General features: G+C 34.8%; 1 protein-coding gene and 1 long non-coding RNA gene across 5 annotated transcripts in view; one reads left to right on the forward strand and one right to left on the reverse strand.

Annotated features, from left to right (window-relative positions):
- LOC143243810 (uncharacterized) overlaps positions 1-17530 on the reverse strand; it is a 66742-nt gene that overhangs the window by 22817 nt on the left and 26395 nt on the right. Inside the window, exon 1 of one of the 2 annotated variants that reach the window (XR_013024768.1) lies at positions 1394-4562. The exons of the other annotated variant lie outside the window; for it this stretch is intronic. The gene's annotated coding sequence lies outside the window, so the exon portion shown is untranslated. Of the gene's footprint in view, positions 1-1393; positions 4563-17530 lie in introns of those variants that run through there. 2 annotated transcript variants of the gene reach the window in all.
- Positions 1-17530, forward strand: part of LOC143243812 (uncharacterized) — a 43263-nt gene that overhangs the window by 4429 nt on the left and 21304 nt on the right. The window contains exon 3 of one of the 3 annotated variants that reach the window (XR_013024770.1): positions 15514-15663. The exons of the other annotated variants lie outside the window; for them this stretch is intronic. This is a non-coding gene — a long non-coding RNA (uncharacterized LOC143243812). Of the gene's footprint in view, positions 1-15513; positions 15664-17530 lie in introns of those variants that run through there. 3 annotated transcript variants of the gene reach the window in all.

The raw sequence follows: 17530 nt of genomic DNA on the forward strand, positions 1-17530 counted from the left end.
TGTATAAGAAGCATTTATAATCAGCTGAAACATTATACCAAATTCGACTACCTTCATAACTGCATGTGCAGCATTCAAACTGTGCACGATTTCATAATTAGACATTTGTTGAATATTACCTTGTCATTGCTTCATATAAACAAATGTTTTAACTACCGAATTTCAGTATTGTTTTGGTGACCTTGAAAATAGCAAGCGTTTTAGACAGAAAAAAAAAAGCACACCTCCCAAATCCATATGGAAAACTTGAAATTTAAAGTTTCCAAGTGTATTTAATTTAGAAACAAGTGAATTAAGTGTAATATACAGAAAAATGAAAATCAAAATAAAATAAACCTACAGAAATTTCAAAAACACACAAACATACGAAAAAGAAGAATTATCAATAACTGTCAAGCTGGTTATTTCAGAGAGAAATTTCGCAAAATACAGTAATAACGTGTGAAAAAAACATATTTCCCTACTCTAAAGAAATGATTATTGTCTTATAACATTTGGAATCAGATATTTCAAAGTGAAATGAATTTACCTTTTTTTGTCTTGTATTAAAGTTAACCTGAAATTTAATCTGTTTAAAAACAAAATAGTGTATCATATATTTCTCGGACTGAAAAATGCGCTTTTAGAATTATTTTTTGTAATTAAGCACAAAGCCACCTAATGGGCTATCTGTGCTATGCCCACCATAGGTAACGAAACCTGGTTTCTAGCATTGAAAGTCCACAAACGTAACGCTGTGCCATTGAGGGGATACTTTTAGGAAACTCTGGTAATAATCAACATACAATTCAATATGAATATATGGCAAACTGTCGCGACCATAACATATTTGATCGATGCGTCGTCGAACGAGCCAAAGATGACAGTTTTCAATCACGTCGTATCTCTTCAATACGTTACATAAACGCTTTATGGCCCTGTAGACTGATATTCAATAGAATAACAACGTATTGACTTAACAGCCTCTTATTTTCACATGATTTAAAATATGAAATCTAGTAAATATTCAAGCATTAGGGCTCTACAGATGGTAGTAACAAGAGCGCTATCTCACACGTTCGATTCAATACATTATTACGTGTTTATTTACGTGAGTTTCGCAACGTTATGTACCCAATACATTACGGCCTTTTCATATGATAACGTACAGTTGGATTCATTTGCATTGTTAGGTTATACAATGGTAATATTTGATACGCTAACTGTTGTTCAAACTTTACTTTGAGTTTAGTAAATACAAATAGTGAAATTTTTTTTAAACCTTAACAATTTTCCAAAAATAAAGTCAGAATCGTCTTTGTGTGTGCGTGCGTGCTGATTTGCGAATACATACGGTTTATACACGGATATCGAAAATAACTTTTTTAAAACACAAAGCTACACAATGAGTTACCTGCACTGTCCACAAGCATCACAAAGAATCGAGCCTCGGATGTTTAGCGTTGTAAGACCTCGCTGAAGCTAATCGTTGAGCCATTGCAAGGGGGATCAATTACCAATCATTAACTGATAGAAAACAATGTAACTAAAATGTACAAACAAAACCAAGCTTTAATTTATTAACACGTCCATTGCTTGTTCTTCATACTTTTTAATCTACAGAAAAAAAACTAACTTCTAACATTTAAACAATCGCAAAATAAAAACAGCATAAACAAAAGGTCTCAAAAAGGGCACTTCTGTCTCACCCATAAAATTTACCTTTGAATACTAGACAAATAATTATGAAACATGGAAATAAAATTCTCAAACAAAACCTTTTATAGTGATCCCAAAGTTTTAACAAAGTAAATATTTTCAATTTCCAGACATAAAAAGCTTTTGCTATAAAGATCACACACGTTTACAGTATTATTTTGAAGAAAGTAATTTAGTTATAAATTCACATGTTACTAAACAAATCTAAATATTAAGTATACTTATCTTCTATAGAAATATAATGGAATATCCAGTAACAAGGACTATGTATGAACATTAACCTGAAAAGTTACATTATAAGTAACTGAAGTGTAACATTTTTGTTCCGCTATGAAGAAATGTTCATATTTTACTTACAACATTAAATTATGGTTAATTTACCTTTTACCCATTTTTCGTCTTCGTCAATGTAACTTTTTCAGGTTAATGTTTTCAGGCTCAATATTTATAATGTGTTATCTATGTAATATGCATATTGTCATCTACTTCAATTTATATTCCAATAAGTAATAATATTATTTTTATAGTAATTAAAACATTAACACAATGTAAATCACGCCTTATCATAAAAATACATGAAATAATATTAGGCTTAACCGAACATTTGAACATACATAATAACTAGGCTTAATAGAACATTTGAGCATACTAATAACTAGGCTTAATTGTACAATATAAAAATTTTCAAATTTTAAAACCACGTTTCACTTAAACGCTATGACTACGCACTGAAAATGAGAAAACACGCGTACAATGCTTCTTGAACGTAATTTATTATAATTAATAAATTATATAATAACCTTATCTTAAATCGTTAAGCAACGTCCTTGCGATTTGTTTTCACTCTTTTGGCCATTTCTTCGATCACTTCTTTAAAAATCACTGCGTCTATGTTCAGTCCCAGCATAAAGATAATAAACCAGTCACCGACAGAACCATTTGTAACGACAGTTTTGAAATCTTCCGAGCAAACGATACGAAAACGAAAGTTTAATAAATACACTCTCACGGGCTGACAGGCGATTATAACTACCCGGTAAATAAGAACTAACCCAGTAAGAATCGCCAAAACTATGAACCAAAACCATAAAAATATGTAAATTTTTTCATTGACTATGTTTAAAGGCAACAGACACAAAGCATCGTGCGATTCTAGATTTCCAGATGAACCGAACTTGTAAAACCTGCATTTTGCGACCCGCGGAAAAACTCGAATCATGGGATCTAATCTCTCACTTTGTTCCATTTCGGAAAATTGTATAACCTCCAAACCGTACGTTAAAAACTCTCCATCAAAGAAAAGGTCCATTAGAAACATTTGGCCAACAACATTAACGAATGTTAAGGCCTCACAAAAAAAATACTTTAAGGCATACCAATCATGTTGCCCTGAACTACACGTTAAATAGTCGACCAGAAGTTTCTGTTTCTGTTTCTTCTCCGTTTCTGCAAACAGTCCAATATCCAGGTCCATCATGAGGGCTTGGATCTTCCCACCTTCCCATAACTTCCAAAGCCACTTGGGAAAGTAAAACAACGCTGCTTGGAAAAACAACATAAAACACACCCACTGGTAATATTTGTGGTACTTAAGTTCTTGGGTGCCTTTGTTGCCGGGCAAAAAACCTGCGTCGACCCCAGGATAAGGAACTTCCTTGCCTACAATTTTGTCATAGGCATTAGGCAGTGAAAAGGTTGCGTGGATCCAGCAGTAAGTGTTGATTATACTTTGTGGTATTTCTTCACTTTTAATACAGTCGATTGGGTCACCCACGAATTGCTTCATCGACACAACAATGGTGAAAGCTAACAGTACCGTAACGGTGACTGCATAGTGTAGCCTAAACACGTCGTTGTCTATCTGTATTCTACTAGTTTTCAATAGACTTTTCAAGCTACGTATCACGTCTAGCATTGTGTTGCTTTCACAACTTTAGAGAAGCCGCCTGCCTACCTCTCAAATCACTTTAATAAAACACGGTCTTCGCGCCAAAACAATTATTGTTTATAATTATTTGCAGAGTATCATGGGATGTTACCCGCTTCCCTATTCCCATTGGTGCATAGCAAACCAATAATTATATTTATTTTACTACCACGTGGTGCAACTTATATTGAAATATTGCAAACATCAAGATATTTAGCTCCAACGAAATGCATTTCTACGTTAGAAGCGCGTTTTTGACAGTTTCTTGTTACATGTTAATTAATATGACTCCACGCAGACTCAGTGGAAATAATTAGTATTTTCATATCAAAACGTTTTCTGTCGGTCAATCAAAATAATAATACTTTTAGTCTACTGTCGATTCTTGTCTTCATTTCAATTAAAAAAACAACTATATAAATTCAAAGTTAGGCCAGCTTTACGGCACAAAGTTAGGAACTCGGTAAATTTTCAGTAATTACTGCATAAATGTACCATATCTTCACCGATGAATTTCTCCTCGATTCTTTTATACCACTAGACTAGTTTGGCTGTCAGCTTCTGAATCAAGTAGGTGTAGTGGGTGGTAAACTGTAACATATATATAATGTTTAGTGTTAAATATGGCTTACAGTTATACAGAAGGCGTTATGGGGAAATCGCTATACCTCGTAAATGACTGGCTGATGGATGAATTCCAAAATAAAAGAGCCACAAAGCGTCGTATTAATTCCTTGATTCATCACTATCAAATATGAAATTCCAAAGTACCTGTTCGTTACACGAAAATTAAACTACAAAGTCAAGTTATAGCATCTAAACTTTAAATAACTTTATTACAAATATGTATAAAATTAGCTAGCTTGTACGTACACTGCAACCCTAGGTACCTCAACTTCCTACCTTCTCTGAGCTCTCGCGCTCTAAATGCAGTTCTGTGCACATGCGCAAAATTCACACGAGCTTGCGTTTTGAGTGGCAAGATATTTTGAAACGTGGCACATAGTTTTGCTAGCTGCTAAATAAATACTTCTATTTAACAAAAGAAAACTTAATGTGGCCAGGCGGGTTAAGGTGTGCGACTCGTAATTCGAGGGTCGCGGGTTCGCATCCCCGTCGCAACAAACATGCTCGCCCTTTCAACCGTGGGGGCGTTATAATGTGACGGTAAATCCCACTATTCGTTAGTAAAAGAGTATCCCTTTAGTCTTACCCTGCTAAATTAGGGACGGCTAGCGCAGATAGCCCTCGAGTAGCTTTGCGCGAAATTAAAAACAAACTAGAAATCTTCATAATCACAAATACAATAAAATAGAGATTGAAATAACTTTATAACGCATATTTCATTAAGGTAAAAAAGTGATGTATATAAAAAATGAATGATTTTAAACACGTAAAAATACATTAAAACATTTCGTAGACAAAAGCGAAGTATGTGAAAGTATGTTTTTTTAAGATATCGATCCTAAAAGGGTTAACATCTTGCCAAATTTAACGTTGATAATTTAGAACTTGTATCTCAAGTGTGTGTATGTGTAAATATGCCTTCTAATAGACTTCTTATAAAGTTACTTAACCCTCACTGTAAAAAATAAAAAATTCACATTTAAAACACTTTTATTATTGATAATCATACTTTATTTATATTTTCTAAATATCTTTGAATAATGTTATGATTCCTAACATGAAAACGTTCACTGGCGTGCCATCAGTGATAAATCTTGATGTTAGTGTTATGTATTAATAGGCCCGAGCAATTTTCAGTTGTTATACAAAAAAACAAAAAGACTCATTCGACATTTTGGGTCTGTGGCGCCCTCCTTTGTTTCGACAAAATTCTTATTTCCGGACTTTTTATTAGTCTTTTTTATAAATAACAATAAATAAAATGCACACTGACTTTATAAGTTCAACTTTATTCAGTTTCAAATTATTAGATTCAGTTGATGACAGACTTTTTAAAATTTAGTGGAAACAAAAAGTATCATTTCACCCACTTATAAAAACAGTATATCACCCACTTTAAGAAAGAGTATTATACCACCTACTTATAGAAACAGTATCATATCACCCACTTTTAGAAACAGCATAATACCATCAACTTTAAGAAACACTATCATACCACCTACTTTTAGAAACAGTATCATATCACCCACTTTTGGAAACAGTATCATATCACCCACTATTGGAAACAGTATCATATCACCCACTATTGGAAACAGTATCATATCACCAACTTTTTGGAAACAGTATCATATCACCCACTTTTTGGAAACAGTATCATATAACCCACTTTTTGGAAACAGTATCATATCACCCACTTTTGGAAACAGTATCATATCACCCACTTTTTGGAAACAGTATCATATCACCCACTTTTGGAAACAGTATCATATCACCCACTTTTTGGAAACAGTATCATATCACCCACCGTCAATTATTGGGCTTCTCCTTAAACAACAATAATTGGGATTGAAGGTTCTATTATAACACATTAAGTGCTTACAACTTACTAAAACCCATTCATATAACATTTTTATTACGTGTTTATACTTAAAAACGAAATAAGTCTGAATGCTACTCAAGGGCTATGTGCATACAGTCGTACATAATTTTGAACTGGAAGTAGAATAAGGGTCAAAACAACCCATGAATCTTTGTCTACACACATTTGGCTCCTGTATACTGTTCTTCGTTTTTGGGCAAAACCACATTGAGCTATCTGCTGTGTCGACAAAAAAGAACCGAACACCAGATTTCACAGTTGTAAGTTAAGGACAATACCGTTGTCCCACTTGTGCGCCCGGCATGGCCAGGTGGTTAGGGAGCTGGACTCGTAATCTCCGAGGGTTCGAATCCCTGTCATACCAAACATGCATGTTCTTTTAGTTGCGAAGGTCAATCATACTATTCGGTGGTAAAAGAGAACCCCAAGAGTTGGCGTTGGGTGGTGATGACAAGCTGCCTTTCTCCTAATCTTCCTTGTTTAATTCTTTTGTTAGGAATTGGTTATACACTTTGACCTATCCCTAACCTACTTTAGTTTAAACTACTTCGTTATCAATTTATACGAATAAACTTGACATTGAAACGTAGTTGATGAACCAAGTTTGAATATTAATTAAGTTTTGAATTATCAGTTTAAAAAATATATTTAAACAAATCCTCAATCTCAACTTCTACGAGAATCGTGACTTTAGTTCGCCCATATATGCCCATTTTTTGTTTTTCATAACCCCCTCTCTGCTTCCTAAGTTTAACCTAATTTACTTATTATAATATAGATATTACTGATATATACGACCAAACATGCCTCTTTTTTATGAACTGACGCATTCCTGTCCTCTAATCTAATAGTATAATATGCTATTTCTGATTTGCCTCCATTTTCTCCTAAACTACTATTTAAATTTTTTAGTTTGTTATTTCACTGTATCCTGTACTGTATTTTCTCCTGCTTGCCATTTACCTAATATTTATTTCAACTGGAAATAAATATACTGTATACAAGAACTGAGCAAAGCTCTTGTTAATAGCAAGCACAGTTGGTTAAACGTTAACCTTTGAACATTCAGCGAGTTCACTTTAATTTCATAATTGTTTATCAGTGAATAATAAATAATCGAGAACAATGTGTCGGAAAGTCTTGATGTTTACGGTTTATGTTTCAAAGTTCGTTGTTGTCTATTACACTTGTTGTTTCTGTAAGGAATCTGTGAACAGCTATTCATTACATGTGAAATATACGAAAATGTGCTTGTTCCAATATTCATGTTTTCAAGCTCCATATCAAAAAATACCTACATTCTGTTTATCCAAAGTTATATACGACAGGCTGTCTTCGTTAGGCTTACCACACTTATCAAATTCAATTTTTAATGTTATACTTGTTAGTTTGTTTTTGAATATCGTGCAAAACGACATAAAAACTATCTGCGTTAGCAGTCCCTAATTTAGCAGTGTAAGACTAGAAACTAGTCATCACCACCCACCGCCAACTCTTGAGCTACTCTTTTATCAACGCAAACATGGAATTGGCTGCACATTATAATGTCCCCAACACTTAAAGAGCAAGCATGTTTGATGTGACAGAGATTCGAACCCGCAACCCTAAGATTATGAGTCGAGCGCCCCAACCACCTGGCCTTGCCGGACCATAGATACATATATATGAAGGCACTGTGTTTATAACAGTTATTTGTATCTTACTGTACAGAGGAGGAAAATGTATTTTGAAATCGGTAAACCTGAAAAGTCACATGTAAATACTTTTAAATTTAATATTGTGAACAATAAATATTAAGAAAAAGTTGAAACTTCAAAAACTCTCGAAAATTGTAATATTTGCAACTATTAAAAGTTTGAGTGAATAAGATGGATTTCATTTTATTAATTAAAAAAAAAGTTTATGGGGTCCAAAATGTTATATTGTTTTAAGAAGAAATCAAGAGAGATGAAACAATCTCTCTCTATCAACCGTGTGGTCGTTATAATTTAACGAGCAATCCCATTATCCATAAGTAAAGAGTAGCTCAAGAGTTGGAAGTAGGTGACGTTGGCTAGCTGCCTTCCCTCTGGTTTATCACTTCAAAATTAGGACTAGCTGACGTAGATAGCTTTCGAGAAGGTTGAATCGAAATTTATAAAGGAAAAAAAAATTACGAGAAACGAAGTCATGGTTTTAATTGGGTATCACCCTTTATTATCAGTTGGTTGTTTCTTAAAGCTAAAGCAAGTTGTTCTAAAGAAATTGTTGTTGTTTTCTGTATTTCAGTGGTTTCATACATGTAAATACACGTGTATGATCAGATACATTAATCAAAATATGTATCTTTAATATACTGATAACAATATATCTTTTTTAGATTGTAGCCAATTACAAATTTTGTGAAATTAACCCTCTCATTGTCTTAAAAAATTAAACTAAATTATTATGTTTTTAAATATATATATATATATATAAAATAACACACCACTCTTTCAGCAACACTAACCACGTGTCTTGCTGAACGTGTCCCTGAAATGTTACTTCGCTTCCCAACATGTAAAGAAACGATAAATGCTGAACTGTTTTATTTAATAATATCCTGCTTAACAATTTGGACCAAAGCCATTAAACGAGCACGACAAGAATAATCGATTTTATTAATGAGATATAACTTATTTAATTAACTTGTTAATAAAGATTATTTGTTGCCCATCACTATTAACAAGCTTACTTTCAATGATATATGCAATATTTCATTCAAATTTAATTTCATTTGTCGTTTTTCTAGATCAAGGTCATACTGGGCTGTGTTTACGCGGGGAATCGAACCCCGTAGATTTTGTTTTCAAATAAATTAAAATGATAAACTGATTCTTAGACCACATGTTTAAGTTCTACTGCCTCAAATAGAACTCTTATTCTATTTTCGTTTGGGAATCATCTTAAATTCTGCTTTTCAGATTGTGGGGCGATAAATAAATAAGCGAGAAATATAAGGCTTACTACTATTGACGTTTAGTTATGCCTGCAACGTGCATGCTTGGTTTTTGGAATTCCACAAGCTCTTCAAACTGAGGGACGATAAATGTTCTCAGAAAGAGATAAATATAAGGCTCAGTTAGGGTTGCAATGTGTATGTTTGGTTCTTGAATTCCACAAGCTCTTCAAACTGAGGGGCGATAAACATTTTCAGAGATTGATAAATGTAAGGCTTAGTTAAGTCTGCAATGTGTATGCTTGGTTCTTGGAATTCCATAAGCTCTTTAAACTGAGGGACGGTTAATATTTTCAGAAAGAGATAAATATAAGGCTTAGATAGACCTGCAACGTGCATGCTTGGTTCTTGGAATTCCATAAGCTCTTCAAACAGAGGGACGGTAAATAGTTTCATAAAGAGATAAATTAAAGAGACAGTTACAACAGAAAGTGTTCGTATCCCTGCGTCCAGAGTGGTTTTTTGCCCATAACTTAAAAAGTATCACGAGTAGGCTAATAGAAGTACAATATATTATAAATATTTTACTAACACACATCTACATAAACTTTTATGTAAATTAAAAGACAAATAAACTGTTTATAAACAAATAACCAAAAATAGGAGGAGCATAAAGTGTTCGTACAGTTCAGAACGGGTGAAAAAACTGATATTCCCGTAAACATTTTGTTTAGTTTGGTGAATAAACTACATTATACCATTCCAGAACTAGACACTGGGTTCATAATTATTGGAGTTTAGCCAGCAAAACATTTACTTCCGGCAATTTAGCGCCGTCTCCGTCATTATCTGCTTGGTCATCATGGCGAACAGGAAACAACTGTCCAGTGATTTAAAAAACGAATTATTGTAAGATACAAATATTGTGTGTTTTTTTCCAGTATTGCTACACAACTTAATGTGCCGAAATCTACTGTTCAAAGTACAATTGCCAAATTTAAGCTCACAGGATCAACTGCTAACCTCCCTTATTCCGGAAGCCCCACCAAAATTCCAGGGAGAACCAAGAGGAAGGTTCTCAGAGAAGTTAGTAGGAACCCTCGTTTAACACGTAATGACATACAGAAACTGGTAAGGGAAACTGGGGTTGAAGTAAGCACCTCTACAGTTACGAACATGTTACGCTCTTCTGGGTTCAAAGCATGCCGTCCTTGTAGAACTCCATATTTAAAGCCTGTTTATTTAGAAGCACGATTGAGGTATGCAAAAAAGAATGTAGATAAACCCTTTACTTATTGGAAGAGTATTCCTTGGTCAGACGAGACTAAAATCGAGCTTTTCGGCCACAATGATGTTCGCTATATTTTCCGTAAGAAGGGGAACGAAATCTTCCAAAGAACACAGTCCCTACAGTTAAACACCGAGGTGGCTCGATCATGCTATGGGGTTCCTTCAGCTCTTCTGGTGTAGGCAGGCTTCACCGCGTCAACGGAATCATGAACAAATAAGAGTACGTTTATATATTATGCACTTATATCAAGAATGATGTTCGGAACTTGGGGCTTGGGCGTTGTTGGATCTTCCAGCACGACAATGACCCTAAGCACACATCGAAATATGTACAATCCTGGTTGCAGAAAAACCATATAAGCGTTCTGGAGTGGCCATCGCAGTCACCCGATCTCAACCCAATTGAAAACGTTTGGCATGAGTTGAAGACCAAGGTTCATCAGCGTCATCCAAAAAACTTGCAAGAGTTGGAGGCCTTTTGTAAAGAAGAATGGAAGAAAATACCAGTTGAGTTCTGTCAAACGATCATGAGGGCTATGAGGAGAGATTGCGTCAAGTAATTCACCTGAAAGGCTACACAACTGACCATTAAAGTAGACGCATGAACACTTTCTGCCCCTCCTATGTTTGGTTATTTGTTTATAAACAGTTTATTTGTCGTTCAATTTACAAAAAATTTATGTAGATGTGTGTTAGTATGATATTTATTATACACTATACTTTCACTATCCTAATTGTGATACTTTTTAAGTTATGAGGAAAATACTACTCACGACGCAGCGGTGCGAACACTTTCTGTCATAATGTAGACAAACATTGTTGTGAAGAATCCACGTTGTTCTGTACTTTATTCTAATTAAAGTTTTAATACCCACACCAGCCATCTTTAGAATACATATTTACTTTAAGTGGTTTTCTCGTAATCATGAATTTATTGAAAACCAAAAACAAACGTATAGACCGATGTACATGAAACTTTTACACAAGATGGGAGGTCATGAAACTTTTACACAAGTTGGGTGGTCATGAAACTTTTACACAAGATGGGAGGTCATGAAACCTTTACACAAGCTGGGTGGTCATGAAACCTTTACACAAGATGGGTGGTCATGAAACTTTTACACAAGATGAGAGGTCATGAAACTTTTACACAAGATGGGAGGTCATGAAACTTTTACACAAGATGGAAGGTCATGAAACTTTTACACAAGATGGAAGGTCTGTATGAAACAATTCTCTCTACACTTGGTTCCTCTACTGGCTCACTTTGAAGCATTTTTATATAAGAACATTTTCACGGTTTGAGGTTAATAACTCGGTAAAGTGTCATCAGATTTTTATCAAATTTCATAGCCACATTAAGGTTAACACTTTTCATCTCGCTGCAAAAAAAAATATCCTGATCGTTGATCATTCTGGATCTGAGAAGGAGTTTATGAGTTTTTAGAAGTGAATTTTAACATTATCTAATTTAAACGCATTTAATCTCGAAGAGGAGCGTCGGGACGAGGGTATGTAATCTCTCTGGTTGCCATTCGTATTGCAATGTCCTTTTATACGCTTAGAACTGGTAATTATGTGTCTGATTGAAAAGTTAAAGTATTTACCAATGTATTGGTTTTCAATTCTGTTGTTACACAAACAACTCGATTAACTGAAAACTTGAAACAATTTTATTACAACGACTGAGATAGATGGTTGTCTAACACAGGAAAAAAAGTTTATTGTATATCAACCCTAAAAATAGATATTTTTAGGTCAGATAACTAGCATTCCTTAACCCTAGAATTACTTAATTTTATCGTAGATAAAGGATGTACTTGAACTCTTTTGGCTGCTTATGTTTATTTCTGACAATGAAAATATTTTAACCCTAGTTTCTCTTTGGGTCCAGGACTTTTTGTCAATCCTCTAATAACACAGGAGCCACATAGAAACAACTGGGCGAGAGTAGTCTTAAAACTGAAATTAATTACCCTAGGTGCTGTTGGAAATCGAACCTTGGATTTTAGCATTTTTAGTATGAAACAATGTCTCGACTCCATCAGGATTAAAGCTAGTAGCTTAATAGTTAATTAACATGTTTATTTTGCTTTGTTCTGTTTGATTACGTTTCACGTTTCAACTATATACAAAATGCGTTTAATTTACTTGTTTATTTTAACCATTTTATGTTCAAGAACAATTTTCGCAACGTTGACACTTGCTTGACTTCAAAAACTGTCAAAATACGAGAATTTATGGCTGTTAAGTATGCCCACAAGTAGAATGTTACAATGTTTATAATAACACACGCGTATTAATAAACGAATCTTATACCAACATCTCAGCTTGCTCACTCATTCCACCTTTTAGTAACTTCACGAATGAAATACAAACTCGAAAGAAAATTAGAACGTCATCTCTCAGAACAAAAATTTGTTGCAGGGGGGTTCGGCGCATGTATCTAATTTATCTTTAAATTCACCAAACGTAAAATTTTATAACGACATATTGATAAATTTAATTATAATTATTAAGTACCTTAATTTGTTGGTTGTTCAGGGGTGTCTGTTCGTTTTCTAAAGACCAGAGTCTTTCGTACCTTATAGAAATTAACTGTTTTAAAGCCAGGAAAGTATGTATAATGCGTCATCAATGGCACGTGATGATACTTGGGATGGCTATTTTTACACGTAGATATACCACAGATATTGAATAGCTTGTTTCGGGTATGCGAGGCTTGCTTCGAAAAGCTTAGCCTCCCTCCCCAGTTGAGTTAAGAAGGATAGATTATCTCTGATCGTCCATGGGGGAAACCTCTTAAACACGTGTTGTGAACAAACAATTGGCTTCCACAAATAAAATCTCTGTTACAGAGCTTTATTTTCATCAACTCATAAATTTTGTACATGTGAAAGAATAACCTAGCAAAACAAAAGACTTAGGCACCCTCTGTGCACATACATTGAAATGTTTAAGATTTAACCCGTAAGGTGTGGGTTAATACAGAAAAGATCTATTTGAACACATTAATTTTCAAGGATTAAATAATTTTAAACAAAATATTCATTTAACATTTAAATAAGTCAATACGTGCACTAAACATCACACAGGACTATAAATTTTAATTGGTTATGGATATATCACTATATAGCTACTGGCTACTATTTTATCTCACCCCAGTAACGCAGCGGACTTACAAAGCTAGGAACCGTTGTAATTTCCCATAAATTCCCAAATTATTAATATAATACTACAAAGCTATCGGGTATTACTTTAACCACACATTACAAGTTAACCTGATTTTTATCGAATATTTCAGGTATATTTAATTGGTTTGGTTTTGTGAATTTTGCGCAAATCTACACGAGAGCTATTTGCGCAGCCGTCCCTAATTTAGTACTGTACGACTTGATGGATAGCAGGTTTGGTTTAAATTTCGCGCAAAGCTACTCGAAGGCTATCTGCGCTAGCCGTTCCTAATTTAGCAGTTTAAGGCTAGAGGGAAGGGAGCTAGTCATCACCATTCACAGCCAACTCTTGGGCTACTCTTTTACCAGCGAATAGTGGAATTGACCATCACATATAATAACGTCCCTACGGCTGTAAGGGCGAGCATGATTGGTGCGATGGGGATTCGAACCCGCGATAATCATATTACGAGTCGAACGCCTCAACCCCACTGGCCAGGCCGGGCTTGAAAGTTTTCTATCCCCGATAGTTCATTGGACAGATTAAGGATTATTAATGCTAAAAGCTGGACCACTTAAAGTCTCCAAACTTATTTCCTCTGAGGAAATAGTGACGTACAAAGTTTGGGCAGAGGCTCGCCTGATCCACTTCATTTCAGACGTATGAAAGATCCACTGACAACAAATATAAGTTAATAACTAGAAGCCCCCACCCCAATCCTCCGTTGTAAATACGGATTTACAACGCTAAAACCAGGGGTTCGATTCCTCTTGGTGGGCTCAGCAGATAGCCCGATGTGGCTTTGCTATAAGAAAACACACACACGCATACCCCACCCCCATACCTCTTGAGAAGGATTATGCCTCCAGAAAGACTAAGTGTCTTTTGTTTCAGAATTTCCACACGTAGGTATTGTGAATGAGTGGAATTTGACTGTTACTCTTATAGCGCACGAGCACTTTTGCGACAACGAGCAGTAAACACCGAAACTTTGAATCCACATTCCGGACACGCTAATAATTTGGGTTACGCCCAGCTTCTGACTCAAAGTCGCTAACGATGTTATCAAGTTAAACAGTAACAGACACGAAACGCTGTGATTAACGCACTTACCGAAAAAGGAGGCCCTGTAGAGGACGCTTTTGTTTTTCAACTGAGTGAAATTAGAAATATTTAGTACTGGTGTGTGTTTTGTAAAATATTTGTCAGCTAGTAGAAAGCAAAAGCTTCACTCTTCACTGCTAAACTAAGCAGTTATTTTTCCGATAACGTCAAAATTATTTTATTTCATCTCAAATATTTGGAGCTAACGAGAACTCTTTAGCACCGTAAAAGCAATATTTACGAAAACATATAGGGCGACACCTACATTAAAAACGTCTTGAGGGTTCCTAAAATATTCCAAATCCTGTTTCGGATCACGTGACAGTTCATAAATTATTTCTGACAACGTTTTGGTTTCTCTCCAAATACATTTTTTTTATATTTAAACTTGTAAAATGCAACAATAATGAACCCCACTGATCTCTCTCTTGTGCCCTGTCTGTCTATCTACGTAGTTTCTTTTATTTATTTTATTACTTTGAGTATATGTAGATGTTGATATAGAGTTAGATACACGAGTATAAACACGCCGATATTCGTTGATATTAACCCTTTCTGGTTGTTTAACCTATTTAAGTTCCCCTTTATACTAATTTTAGCGAACTATTTATTCGCGCTGGTTGGAAGACAAAGATTATGTGTAACTCGGGCGGCTGGTATGGGTATTAACACTTGTACTAATAAAGCAGGGAACTACGTTTCGACCTTCTTAGGTCATCTTCAGGTTAATCTGAAGTTAATTTTTTCTTAATCTGAAGATGACCTAAGAAGGTCGAAACGTTGTTCTGTATTTTATTTGTAAAAGTGTTAATACCCATACCAGCCGTTCTGAGTTACATTTTTACTTCAAGTGGGTTTTCAGTCATCACTAAAGATTATGTTTTTTTCTTATCTCAGATACCTTACGCTTGGATATAAGATACAAATAAATATATTCTTAGACCAAAGAAACTGTGTAAATCGTTCTGTTCAGTTTTGACTCTATGCTAAATTAAATAACATAAAAAATATTCTAAATCTGAAGGTCATTATAAGGTTACTGGCGTTTAATGGTGTAAAAATATTCTAAATGGGCGTTTAATTATTAAAAAAAACAACCAGTGTAGCATCACAAGACAAACCAGTGTAGCATCACCAGAGAGACCAGTGTAGCATCAACAAAGAGGCCAGTGTAGCATCACAAGACAAACCATTGTAGCAACAACAGACAAACCAGTGTAGCATCACAAGACAAACCAGTGTAGCATTACCAGGCAGATCAATGTAGCATCAGAAGACAGGCAAGTGTAGCATCACCAGACAGGCCAGTATAACACCAACAGACAGATCAATGTAGCATCACCAGACAGACCAGTATAGCATCACCAGACAAATCAATGTGGCATCAGAAGACAGGCAAGTGTAGCATCACCAGACAAATCAATGTAGCATCACCAAACAGACCAGTGTAGCATCAGAAGGCAGAAATTCTATAGTAACTAAATGACACTGCCTGGTTCTCTTTATTACATTTTTATTCAGTTGTTTGTTTTATTAAATTGTTTGTTGTAAAACAAAAAAAAAAACTACACAATATAAGCCCTCTTTCTTATTTCTGAGCTGATAGAGAGCTTTGGTCATTTAAGTCAGCATCCTAATTTATTACCTGTAAATTTTAACATTTTTCTTTTCTCTTTGTGAAAAAGACAAACAATTTAACTCGTGTAATGATGGCGTACGAATTGCGGGAAAACGAATAAGTATAACCTAGCTAAACAAACTTCGTTGTCACTTTAATACAATTACAGAGGACGAAAAAGATGTCACTATGACTACCATGAACTTATATTAACTCTAGACCAGAATAGAGTTAAAATGAGACTAAAAGTCGATCTAATACTGATAACAGATTAAACATACTTTTGTGTGTCACTTATGAAGCTCAGAATGTTTTGATACATTGGCTGGATACACTGTTGTTAACGACATTTTCGGCCGTAATCCCAATGAAATGTTGAAATTTTATAGCGTTTTAAGCGTTAGACAACAGAGTTTGAGTAATTGTAAATAAAATTAAATACAATTAGCTCTCTGCTTTTCGTAAATACTGTATCTCCTGTTAGTCATGATTCTACAATAGCATTCGTAAAAAGGATTTGGTTTGGTTTGTTTTAAATTTCGCGCAAAACTATACGAGGGCTATCTGCGCTAGCCATCCCTCACTTAGCAATGTAATAGTAGAGGGAAGGCAGCTAGTCATCACCACCCACCACCAACTCTTGGGTTATTCTTTTACCAACGAATAGTGGGATTGATTGTAACATATAATGCTCCCACGGCTGAAAGGACGAGCATGCGGGTTCGAATCCTCAACCCTCGGATTACGAGTCAAATGCCTTAACCACGTAAAAAGGGAACTTTTTTTTAATTTAACGAAAATTTACACAATATGTTATCAGAACTCTAGTTACTACCTGAGATCAAATCCCTGATTTTAGTGTTGTAATTCACTTATAGACGCAGGTCGGAAGTGATTGACGTATTGATAATTATCTATAATCTTCACCCTGTGGAACGCCATATTTTGGAGAAAACATACTTAAAAGTCATAACAATGAAACCTACATACAACCAGTCTAGCCAGCATTGGTATTTATTTACAGAGATTGAAAACTTATTGCAGTACGAACACCATATAAGACAAACAGAACTCGATGGTCCGTCATAGATACATCACTAAAATTGTCGCCAAAACTTCAAGATGTCTTTTCTTAGTGTATTCAACCACTGAGGATAGTTTAATGTCGTCTCTTCCTGGTTCCAGAGTAAATAAGTAAATAAGTGACACTGGTTATTCCTTGCTTAATGTTAGGTTTCGTTGTCATAGTTATACAATCAACTAAATACAAGTACAAATTAAGAATCAATTGTTTAT

This window comes from Tachypleus tridentatus, chromosome 2 (genome assembly GCF_004210375.1).
Source record: "Tachypleus tridentatus isolate NWPU-2018 chromosome 2, ASM421037v1, whole genome shotgun sequence".
Lineage (NCBI taxonomy): Eukaryota > Metazoa > Arthropoda > Merostomata > Xiphosura > Limulidae > Tachypleus > Tachypleus tridentatus.